Genomic DNA, 11576 nt, shown 5'->3' with positions numbered 1-11576 from the left:
AGTGTGGAAGCCAGAAACACCCAGTCAGGTCTGATGGTTTCCAGAGATCTGTGGGACTCCTGTGCCTTCTGGATCATGTCTCACTGTTCGCCGAGACAGTAACTGTTACCGCATTCAGCAGCAGTTACTCCTCAGATCGTAAGCACACTGAGCAAAAAGCTCTTGTCTCTTATTTATTACATGTTGTTTCCAGATTTTTTCTCCCAAGGGAAACTAGAGATGATTTAAAGGTATATATTTTGTTGCATGTGATCGTTTGGGTCTAAGGGGGTGGTGGCTTAGCACGCTGATCTTTAGCTTGTGACCACAGTATCCCATATGGATACTGGCTCACGTCCTGGCTGCTCCACTGGTAGTCCAGCTCCTCAGATGGCCACAATGGCCAGAGATGGATCCGTCTGAAACCAGGAGCCAGAAGATTCTTCTAGGTCTTCCTTACGAATGCAGGGAACCAAGTACTCGGGCCATCCTCTGCTGCTTTACCAGATTATAAGTAGGGAGTTGGATTGAGAGTGGAGCAGGTGGAATGAGAACTGGCGCCCATATGGGATGCTGGCACTGCAGGCAGAAGATTAACCTGTTGAGTCACTGCACTTTTTAAAATACTCTCATAATTATATTGATTTACTAAGGAGTACTACAAAAATGAATGACAAAAAAGTTCCTAATTTACATGAAGAAAGCATTACAAATATTACCAAAAAATGCTTTAAACCCCACCAATTGGCCATGTGGAAAATCTGGTGCAGTAAACATACAGTATTGTTCAGTATGGCACCAGTGCTCCCAGTGAGAATGTCTCGGTCAGCCCGCTGGTCTGTTGCCAGCTGTTTCCTGAACACTGCTTCCTTAACCTCACAGCCATGTTTTCTGGGAGGTCCCTTACCTCCTAGGTCCCCAATCTTCCCACTCTGCCCCAACTGGTGATTGACTGGCTTACCGTCACCCTGCCTTGAGCTCACATGAAGGCCGTTCCTTGCAGGGCCCACTCTAGCTGGAGTCTCCTGGAATCCTGCAGGTCCCATGACTGGCCCCTTCGCCTGTGAGCTCTGCACATCTGTTCCTGGCCCCAAGACACCGTTACTTGATATCTAAGAGACAACTGGAATTCTTGGCGATCTGTACTTTCTGTCTCCAGCCTTTTTCCTTTCCCCTAGATCTCCTTGGGCTATAAATTCATCTTAGTCAAAACATGCTTTTAAGAGGCAGGAACTCAAAGGAGAACAGCGACTTGTTCTTTTTGAAATTGCGCACACGCTCACGTGGGCTGGTCTTTGAAGAGGAAACTCGAGCCGTCTGGAGCACGGCAGAGGGGCGTGATGGAGGCGCAGTGTCTGAAAGCTTCTCCCAAGGAGACCAGGTATTTGGTTTCGCATCATCAAAACAGTCTTGTCCTCTCCTTGGAGTTATTTTGACATCTAAATAATAGTTCTGGCGTTTCTTTCAGAGTGTAAATCAATAACATTGACTCAGTGTGCATTCTTCCCTCTTATTTTCATGCCTTACTCTTTCATAACCTCAGCTCAAATATTAATAATTGTTTTAAGCCTCAGCTTAAGTTCTGGTACTTTGCCACTTAGGGAGGTAAGAGGCACCTCTCCTCTCCACTTCCCCTTGCCAGAAGCTCAGCTCTTCCAGAATATTCTCTTTCTGGGACAAAGCCTGCAAAAGAAGACAGTTTCAAAACGAAACAACAGCAACAAAACCCAAAAAGCAACAGAAGGAAACATCAACTCTTCCCTCCATTGCAATTAAATTCAAAGAAGCTATGGAATTTGTGTACACTGACCACGTATGGCAACTACTGAATTTTCAAGAATGTACCCAAGAGTGTCCAAAGCTTTGCGTCTGACTTAAAATTTCTGCAGGATGGGCCTAGTGGCTAACGTCCTCACCTTTATGTGTCAGGATCTCATATGGGCACCAGTTTGTGTCCCAGCTGCATCACTTCCCATCCAACTCCCTGTTTGTGGCCTGGAAAAGCAGTGGAGGACAGCCCAAAGCCTTGTTATCCTGCACCCATGTGGGAGACCTGGAGGAAACTCCTGGTTCCTGGCTTCAGATTGAGCTCGGCTCTGGCCATTGCAGCTACTTGGGGAGCAAACCAGCAGATGCAAATTTTTTCTGTCTGTTCTTATGTCTGTAAATCTGACTTTCCAGTAAAAATAAATTAATCTTTAAAAGAGAATTTCTGCAGGAATAGGGGACAGCACAGCGGAGGGAGGGGACTGTGGGGAGGTGGAGGTCAGGGGTCAGCGATGTGAAGGGGGATGGAAGAGACTTTAAGGTCAAAACTAGTTGCATTTCCAGTTCTGCCATGCAAGTAGCTGAGTGATTTTGGGAGGATTATTTGAACCCATGAAGCTTGGATTTCGCAGCTCTCACAGGGCGGTGAGCTATATAACGCAGGAGGATTAAAGAAGTCAGGTTGCAGAGCAAAGACTCTACTACATTCCGGTCCTGGCTGGTTGTCTGTTGTTCCTTTTGATCTTAATTTTTGACATGTCAGTTTTTGGTTATCTCAGTTCCTTAACATTCTCCACTTTTCCCCATGCCACAACTTCCTTAATTTCTTTGATTCTTTTCTTTCAGATATACTTCTCTAAAAAAAACGATTCCAGCTTTTCGAAACCCTTTAATCTGAATCTTCCCAGGTTAGCAGTTTGTTTTATACTCGTTCTTCCCACAGGAACATCACTTTTGGGGGCTTGCTATTACTATCCTATTACATGTGATCCTGGGGCAGGGGAGGGGCTGTCTAGCCTAATGGGCCCATGACCCAGGCGTGTGCCAGGCGTAGCCTCTCGTCCTTCCCACCATGGTGGTTGGTCCCAGGAGTTCTCATGCCCCTTCCGCCATGATGGTTGGTCCCAGGAGTTGTCCTGTAGCACAGCAAGGCCAGTCATTGTCATTCTCCATTGCTCTTAACCTTGGAGCGGCCAGTCGGGTTGGCTTTGCAGTTTGTCGTCTTCTCTGCCATGGCATCTCCTGGTGCTGGTGAGAGTTGTTAGGGGTAACGGTTCCATGGGAGTGTGGGCAAGGGGGCAGCACCCGCTACATCCTGCTGTCCAAGTGTCCTCCTCTCTCTGGAGGCCCCCCCACCCCCACCCCCTGGGAGAGCTGCTGGGTACTGGCTCCAGGGCACACACGGTCTTAATCCTTTGTATTGAATATTCCATCTCTTTTCCAAACCAAGTGCACGCTATCAAAGGGGATTAGTTGGAGTAACAGCCAGCATCTAAGACACCTTGGGAACCACAGCTCTCCTTTCTTCTGGAGGCCTGATGATGGGTCTGACGTTGCTGGCTAGCCACATTTTCAATGCAGTAGACTCCTTGAGGCCAGTCACCATGTCCTCCACTCCTGTCCTCTGTTGGCTACTCTAGAGTTGATGCTGTTTCCCCCAGGCCCAGCTGGTACTCCAGTGGTTTTCTGGGAGGACAGCAAGTGTGTGGGTGGGCATGGATATACCTCACCCCACTACAACTTCTAGTCATGGCATCTTCTTGCTCACCTCAACTTTGTTTTTGGCATCAAGATGATGTTAGCATAAAAAGTGAGTTGTGGGCCCAGTGCATTGGCACAGCAAACTAATTCTCCATCTTGTGGCGTCAGCATTCCATGTGGTGCTGGTTTGTGTTCCGACCACTCTGTTTCTGACACAGCTCTTTGCTTATGGCCTGGGAGGGGAGTGGAGAATAGCTCAAATCCTTAGGACCCTGAACCCATGTGGGAGATTCAGAAGAAGCTCTTGGCTGTCGGCTTTAGATCAGCTCAGCTCTGGCCATTGCAGCCATTTAGGGAGTGAATCCGTGGATGGAAGACCTTCTCTTTGCCTCTCCTCTCTCTCTTAAAATCTATCTTTTCAATAAAAATATAAGAAAAGTGAGTTGTGTTAAATCAATCTTCAAAAAATGAGTTGAGTTCATGAGTTGCAAGTCAGAACAATTTTATGAGGGGTTGGGTTTCTCTCTTTGAGTATTTGCTAAATTGTACTTACAAAACATTTCGTTGTGGGAAGTTATTAATATTTTTTCCTTTTGTTATACTTGAAATTTCCTTAATGAAAAATGGTGAAAAAGGGAATGGTGTAATAAGATTCATGTGTTTGTCAGTTAGCTTAGGAAAGATTTTAGATTAGTAATACATTTGAAAATATTTATAGGATCACTCAGGTTTTCTGTTTCTTTTAGTTTCATTTTTGACAATTAATATTCTCCTAGGTATCTATGTATTTCAATTAAATTCTGGAATTTTTAAGACCATTTCTTCTCACTTTTGGTTTGTGCCTGTACGTTTACAGTGCTCATTCCTAATCCTTTTATTTATGCTGTGTCTGTTTTCTTCAGCCATACTCACAGGGTTGTATTCACTTTGACTTTCACCTTGCTGTTTCTTGGTTCAGTGTCTGAGGGAACACCCTGGAACTGGAATTGGGACTGGAAGGAGCCCCGGGCAATTAAAACATGTGTCAGCTGGGGTGCCTGTGGAGCATATTGGGGGTTGGATTGTCCATAACAGACAAAGAGGGTTATTTTTGGGATTAGTGTCTGTATTAACAACTGCTATTGAAGGAAAGACAATCATACAACAGCTTTAACATCGATTGATTGTATGCCGAGGACCTGCTTTTATGCTTTGTACACACGACCTCACTTAATCTTCACAATCAGCCTGTGAAAATTCCATTACTTACTTCTGTTTGGATGGAGAAATTCAGGCTTAGTGTGGTTGTGCTTTTCTTCAAATCATATAGCTTATTGATGGTGGTTGACTCCAAAGCCTATTTTTACTCTAAAGATTAGTTGCTTAAAAGACAGAGCTATGCAGTGTGCAAGAGGGACAGGGAGAGAAAAATCTTCCCACCTCCGCTTCACTTTCCAAATGACTGCAACGGTCAGAGATGGGCCAGCCAGGAGTCGCTGGTTCACTCCACAAATGCTTGTAATGGTCAGGGAAGGGCCAGGCTGAAGCCAGAAGCTTGGCGGTTCTTCCAGGTTTCCTACACAGAAGCAGGGGCCCAAGGGCTTGGGTTAGCAGAACAGCCGGGGCATGAACCAGTGCAAAAGCAGCATGTGGATAATACAGGCTGTGGCCTGACCTGCCGTACTACAATGCTGACCCCCAAAGTCTCTTGTTGTAAAAAAAAAAAAGTTTTATTTATTTATTTGAAAGGTAGAGTTACACAGAGAGAGGTCTTACATCCTCTGCTTCAATGTCCAAATGGCTGCAACGGCCCGAGACAAGTCAGTCTGGAGCCAGGAGGCAAGAGCCAGGATCCAGGAGATTCTTCTGGGTCTCTCATGTGGGTGCATGTGTCCAAGGACTTGGGCCATCTTCTGCTGTTTCCCGGGTACATTAGCAGGGAGCTAAATCAGAAGAGGAGCAGCTGGGTTTCACATTGGCGCCCATATGGGATGCTGGACTCCAAAGTGGCAGCTCTCCGCACTATACCACAGTGTCGTTCCCCAAAGTCTGTTTGTTTAACAAATATTTATGTATTTGAAATGGGGGAGGGGAGAGAGAGACTGAACTGAGATGGAGCAAGACAGAGATAATGATAGTCCCCATTTACTGGTTTATTCTTCAAATGCCCACAACGTCAAGACGTCAAGGGCTGGGACTGTTCAGAGCTGGGAGCAGGTGACTTAACAAAGGCCTGGTTTTTGGAAAGCAGGGATAGAACTACCTTAGCCATCACCTGGTGTCAGTGAGGGTGCACGTTAGCAGGAATCTGAAGTCGTGATCGGAACCAGAACTCAAACCCAAAGGCCCTTTGTCTGTCCCGAAGTCGAGGTTTTTCATTTCACCTCATGAGCCATAGATAGAGAAAAACGGGTGGATTGCTGGAGCTGTCTAAAGTCTAGGCCATGAGATAGGAAAAGTTGAAGAGGGGCTGGTGTTGTGGTCAACAGGTTAAGCTACTGCCTGCAGTGCTGGCATCCCATGTACGAACGCTGGTTCAAGTCCAGCATCTCTTCTCCTCATCCAGCTCCCTGTTACATTGCTTGGAAAAGCAGTGGATATAGCCAAAGTTCATGGGCCCCTGCAACCCACGTGAGAGTTCCTCTCTTTGTCCGTCACTTCATCTTTCAAATAAATAAAGTTAACTTTTTTTTTAAAATTAAAAAGTCAAACAGATGTAACAAAAATATTAAATCTTTACTTTGTTTCATGGCCATTTTGGGGCAAACAATGAGCAAAACTGATTTAGTTACATTTGCTCTTTGATTTGCTACAGGAACTCACTGGAGAGAAACACTTTCTCATCAAGTTATCCGAGTAACAACAAATCAGCTTGCTAAGCTTCAAGAAAACATAGGGGGAAACTTGTTTAATTCCTTCAAAGAACTGTGTTTCTTACCAGATCTACACAGAGAAAAAAACCAACATCAACACATATGTTGCTGTGTATAAAAGGTGTGGGAAAACACACCACATAGTTTCTCTAAGAAATTCGAGTAACAGGATGAAGTCTTTAGAGACCTTCAAAGTCCGCATGATGAAGCTGACAAGTGGAGGGCTTTTCTATGGAACACAGACAATGATCGTCTGCCTTGGCGAGAGAGCAGTGTGCACGTGGCTAAGCTTCCCATTCCGTGAGAACATCCAAGGTGCCCATTCATGGCACAGGTGCAGCTTCTTTCTATCCCCTTACGTGGTAGTTCTCACGGATTTCTGGCTGGATGTCACAGACAAAGCCCAAGAGGTTTTCCAAGACTCCCTCCCTGCTTTACCGGAAGCGTCTCTGTGGGACGATTCTCCCTCCCTGGGTCTCCTCCCCTCAGCTGCTGCAGCTGCCGTGGGGTCCCAGTGTGCAAGCTCCCTTGGTCCTGAATTCCTTCTGTCCGACTCCTTCTTATTCACCTAGGCTGCCTCTTCAGGGCCTCTGTCGGCTTCTCGTGTGGGCTTCTGGCTCCTTCTGCTCGCTTCTCAGCCTGCAGCAGTAGTTGGATCCTCTGTGAGGAACTGGTCATAGTGGCAGGGACCTGAGTCATCTTTTTTTTTTTTTTCTGAGAGAAAACATTATTTTAATTAGGGCTGACTTCAAGGCCAGAAATTCACACACGTCAGTCACATTGCTACTTTTCAACCAGGAGAAGTCATGACTGTCAGCTGTTAGGTCTGTGATGGCATTCCCGAGACTGCTACCAGTTGATAGAAAAATAACTCACATCCTTGGTTGGAGGCTGAGCCTGGCTCCCTGCTGTGGTCTGGGCAGCCTGAATGTTTCAGTCCATCATTGGCCCTTGGGTGAAGGGTTGGAGGTGGGACACTGAGGCTTCCAGGCACCTTCTCCTGGGACCATACCACATGTAAGTTTGGCACAAATTCCTACCTTTATTTCACTTTCATACTGACAAAGTCAGCAAGCTGTTGGAAGGGAGGAAAAGCTGAGGCTGACTTTAAGAAACGCTGGGCAAGTGGGCAGGGTGTGGGCAGACGTGAGCACCAGGGCTCATCTCTGGGCAGCTGTGCCCATCAGCCACCCATGGCTCCGGCATCACACACTGGCTGCTGTGGCCAATGTTGGTGCCTGGGAGACACATTGCTGGAGGCTTTTTTGGGCCAGGATATTATTGCTCGTGAACCTGATGACCCAACTTCTGACTGTTGAGTCCCGCAGAGTGGCATTTTCAGAAACAGGTCTGGTAGCAAACATTTTGCTGAGATGACCGGACAATGAGATGGGTAAATGGCACTGAGTTGTGGGATGGGGGCATAAATTGTCCCTGCTCATCCCTGGTTGCAGGGAAGGCCCCTGGAGATGGGTGCAGGTCTGCTCCCTCCCCCCCCCCCCAGACTGGGGAAAGTCAAGGTGTGCAGACAGGATGGGCAAAACGCTGCCCAAGTGCACAGCGTCTTGAGCGCCAGGGCATGGCAACTCTGCAGTTCCCGAACACGTTCCCCTTCCCAGCTGGAAGGTACCTTCACTGCCCCCTGCTTTCTGAAGTCACATCCTGCTGCCGAGCCTCAAGCTGACAGCACTGCCAGCATGCCAGCCAGAGGTGCCGTTCCAGAGGCAGACTAAAGCCAGTCTTCATCTCTGCTGGCCTGCAGTCCCGTGGCTCCTGTACCATCCTCTGCCATCCACTGATGACGTGCAAGGCCCTGGAGAGCCAGGTTGCACACTGCCTGCCATTGGGCCATGTTCACTCCCCCTGGGTCTCTCAGAGTGTAAGCATTTGGTTTCCCCTCCCTTCCAAGGACAGTGGGGTCTGATAGCATCCTGATGACACTGGCAGGGGTGGGGTGGCAAGGGCAAGGGCCGAGTGTCCGTTGTCTGCCAGGGCGCTCACAGGGCCAGGTCTGGCTATAGTGTGGGAAGGGTGATTTCTGCACTCGGATATCCAGCCCGCTAGCAGCCCCTGGCCTCAAGAAGCTATACGAGCCCCCAAGTCCCACACACTAGCTGAGCAAAAACTCTGGTTTCTGATACCCAAAGAGTTTGAAGTCCCCTTCAAAACGTGCATACAAGCGCCGGATGTCGCGCTTGCTGATGCCCAGGAAGCAGTGCTCCACCTTGGTCCTGTTGTAGGCGGTGATTCCCCGGGGGGATGGTGGGATAGGACACCAGGTGGTCGATGCCAGCCTCTTTCAGGATGTATGCATCCTCCTCCAGGGTCTCAAGGTGCCCCACCACGCTGTACTTTATCTCGCAGGGCACGCTCAGCTCCACCTAGGTCACCCAGTGAATGATGCGGTCCCCGAACTGGAGGTCCAGCCACCTGTGGTTCGGATCGCTCAGGTAGCGGACGAAATCTTGGAATTGGTTCCTCAGCGCCTCGGCCCCGCACGTGTTTCTGATGAGCTCCAGGCGCTGCAGGTGGACCAGGGGCTAAACGTGCGGGCCAGCAGCAAGCATGTTCCCAGTTGGCTTTAATTCCTCAGTCAAGTGCTTTTCTTCCGGCAGCTTCCCCACTTCCAGCACGGTGGTCAGGAACAGGAACTCCTGCTTGGCACTGTACTGTGATGGACTTGCTGGCCACCATGAACATGAAGATCACCCAAAAGCAAGCAGCCAGTAGAAGCCACTGCTGGTGCATGTTGTCCAACGTCAGCTCTTTCCACGGATCTTCCAGGCGAGTTCTCCTTTTTTGTACTTTCTGAGGTCTGGGGTCACATTGCCTTGCTGTGTTACTCTGAAGTTTCTTGGTTCCACGTGTTGCCTCCACGCGGCCGGCGCTTGGACTCCTCCCACGTCGGCCTCGTGGGGCCTGTGGGCGCAGCGATCGGTTCCCCACGGCCCCCGGGCGCAGGAGGCCCACCCTGCCTGGGGCCTCCGAGCTGCCGCTGGTGGCCCCGGAGAGTGGCAGTGGCAGCGCCGGAAGGAGGACCTGAGTCATCTTGATGGCGCCTTGGTCAGCACAGGGCATGTTGCTGTGCACCTGGCCCAGTGTTCTGCGTGGTTTTCCCCAGCACCTGACACTGAGTTTTCACCCAATCGGGGGTTTTGGCAAATGCACTGTTGTTTCTCTTGCACATGACAGGCCGCAAATGACTGTATCACTGACCCCAGGAAGGTCAGGTGCCTGTGACACTTGACTATTCTGGTGTGTGCAGGCCATGGAGGGTTTTATTAGAAAGGTAGAGATGTGGAGAAAGAAGGAGAGACCGAGATCTTCCATCTGCTGGTTCATTCCCCAAACGGCTGCGGAGAGCTTCTTGTCAGTCTTCCGCATGGGTGCATGAATCCAAGGATTGGCCGGCCTCTGGTGCTTTCCCAGGCTGTTTGGCAGGCAACTGGAAGTGGAAGTGGAGCAGCTGGGATTTGAACTGGCACCTATATGGAATGCTGGTGGGGCAGGTGGAGTCTCAGCTTGCTGTGTCACTGGCGCCAAGCCCCAATGGAAGGTGTTTCAGCGTTAGGATGGGGGTGATCTTTGCTACCGATTGATTTGGAGCTGGAGTTGGACATATCTTTGGGGGGGGGATTGATTTTATAATGTCCTAAACTAGTAAGGTCCCTCTCTCCTTCCGCACTTGTTGGACTGTTATGAAACAGCTGGGCACTTGGAATAGGGTCTCAACAATTCTGAGCACCAAGGAGCATGTGGAAACCTAAGAGTCACTGAACGGCTACGTGTGTTCCCCTGAGCCGTAGGTTAGCCCCGTGAGCAATGAAGCAGAACAGAATTCTGAAGAGTCCAGGAGATGAAGCGGAAAGAAGCAGAGGTTTGTGAGCTTTCCGTCCCGCAAGAGGTCTGTTCCTCGCTGCGGTTCTCATGGCCCCAGCGTCCTTCCTACAAGTCTCTCTTTTTGGTTGAGGTCAGCCAGATCAACTTCTATTCCAGTAGCAAGTGATGGGCAAATACTCGAGATTGGGACAATGAGTTTCTGGCTTCTGACTTGGGCCTAGCCTGGCCTTTGTTGTTGTAGGTCTCTGGGGAGCGAAGCAGAAAATGGAAGATCTTTTTCTGTTAGCCTCTGTCTCCCCAATAAAATAAAATAAAACAAAATAACCGAGGTTGCAAGAAATCTGGAGAAATGAACATGAGGCCGTCAACCAGACATTTGTTGAAAGTGTTGTACTCAGTCTGTTTGAGACTCCATGAGGATTACAGAAACAGTTACAGCAGGTGCGTGGTCACTACCTTTCTGCACAACAGCACTGAGCTGTGGCCCGAGGGATTTAGAATAGCAGCAGGGTGCTCAGTGCTTTGGGTTTGAACTTCAGGAAGTTCTAAGCAAGAAATGCATGGATAGGTACTTAGAATTTTGAGCTTTTTTTTTTTTGAACAAAATATCCTTTTGTTCCCTTTTCATTTACTTTGTTTTTCCTGTTTTTAGTATTCAGTCCAGAGCTGGAAAATAGAGCTTTTGGTGGTTATAGAAATGTCTTGCATCTGTGTTGTCTGATACGGAAGCCATGACTGTACTGTATGTGTGGCTAGCATGCCTGAAGGGCTGAATTTCAAATGATATTGTTCAAATTATGTTGCATTGTTTTAAAAGATGTATTGATTTGAAAGGCAGAGCGAGAGTGAGAGAGAGATTGAGAGAGAGAGCGAGTGGGAGTGAGAGAGAGTGAACATGCTAGAGACACAGTGAGAGATATCTCTGTCTGCTGTTTGCTGGTTCACTTTCCAAGCAGCTACAACAGCCATGTCTGGGCCAGATTAAAGCCGGAAGCTGAAGTTCATCCAGCTCTCCCATGTGTGCGGCCGGTGCCTGAGCATTGGGCCATCTTCTGCTACTTTCTAAAGTATTTGAATGAATTAAAGTTAAAAATCTGAATAACTCTTCATGGCTGGTGGCTACTAATTTGGAATTTGCCGGTTGAATCTTTCAAGACACGGTGTCATTTTCATCCTTCGCATGGTTAGACCATCACTCGTGATTTTTGACGCTATAAAATGGCTCGAATTGCCATCTGATGTCTCTAATTCTCCCATCTCCCACTTCAGTAAAGGTCAGTGGCTGAGAGGCTGGCTGGATCTCTGCTCAGTGAAATTCGATTTTGTTCTCTGGAGGGGAGACTGCTCCAGTTCTGGTTTGTTGCAGCTGGGGGCTCTGCGGTCGCGTGTGGGTGAATTGTGGCTTTTTACTCTACTTGTGGCATCCACAAAACACTT

General features: G+C 48.4%; 1 pseudogene; it reads right to left on the bottom strand.

Annotated features, from left to right (window-relative positions):
• Positions 1-8409: 8409 nt before the first annotated feature.
• Positions 8410-9377, bottom strand: LOC121156662 (annotated as a pseudogene).
• Positions 9378-11576: the final 2199 nt, after the last annotated feature.

This window comes from Ochotona curzoniae, unplaced genomic scaffold, assembly GCF_017591425.1.
Source record: "Ochotona curzoniae isolate NIBS_2020 unplaced genomic scaffold, NIBS_Ocur_1.0 contig_3498, whole genome shotgun sequence".
NCBI classification, from domain to species: Eukaryota; Metazoa; Chordata; class Mammalia; order Lagomorpha; family Ochotonidae; genus Ochotona; species Ochotona curzoniae.
The sequence above is the reverse complement of the archived record's forward strand: the minus strand, read 5'-3'. Positions and strand labels throughout refer to the sequence as shown.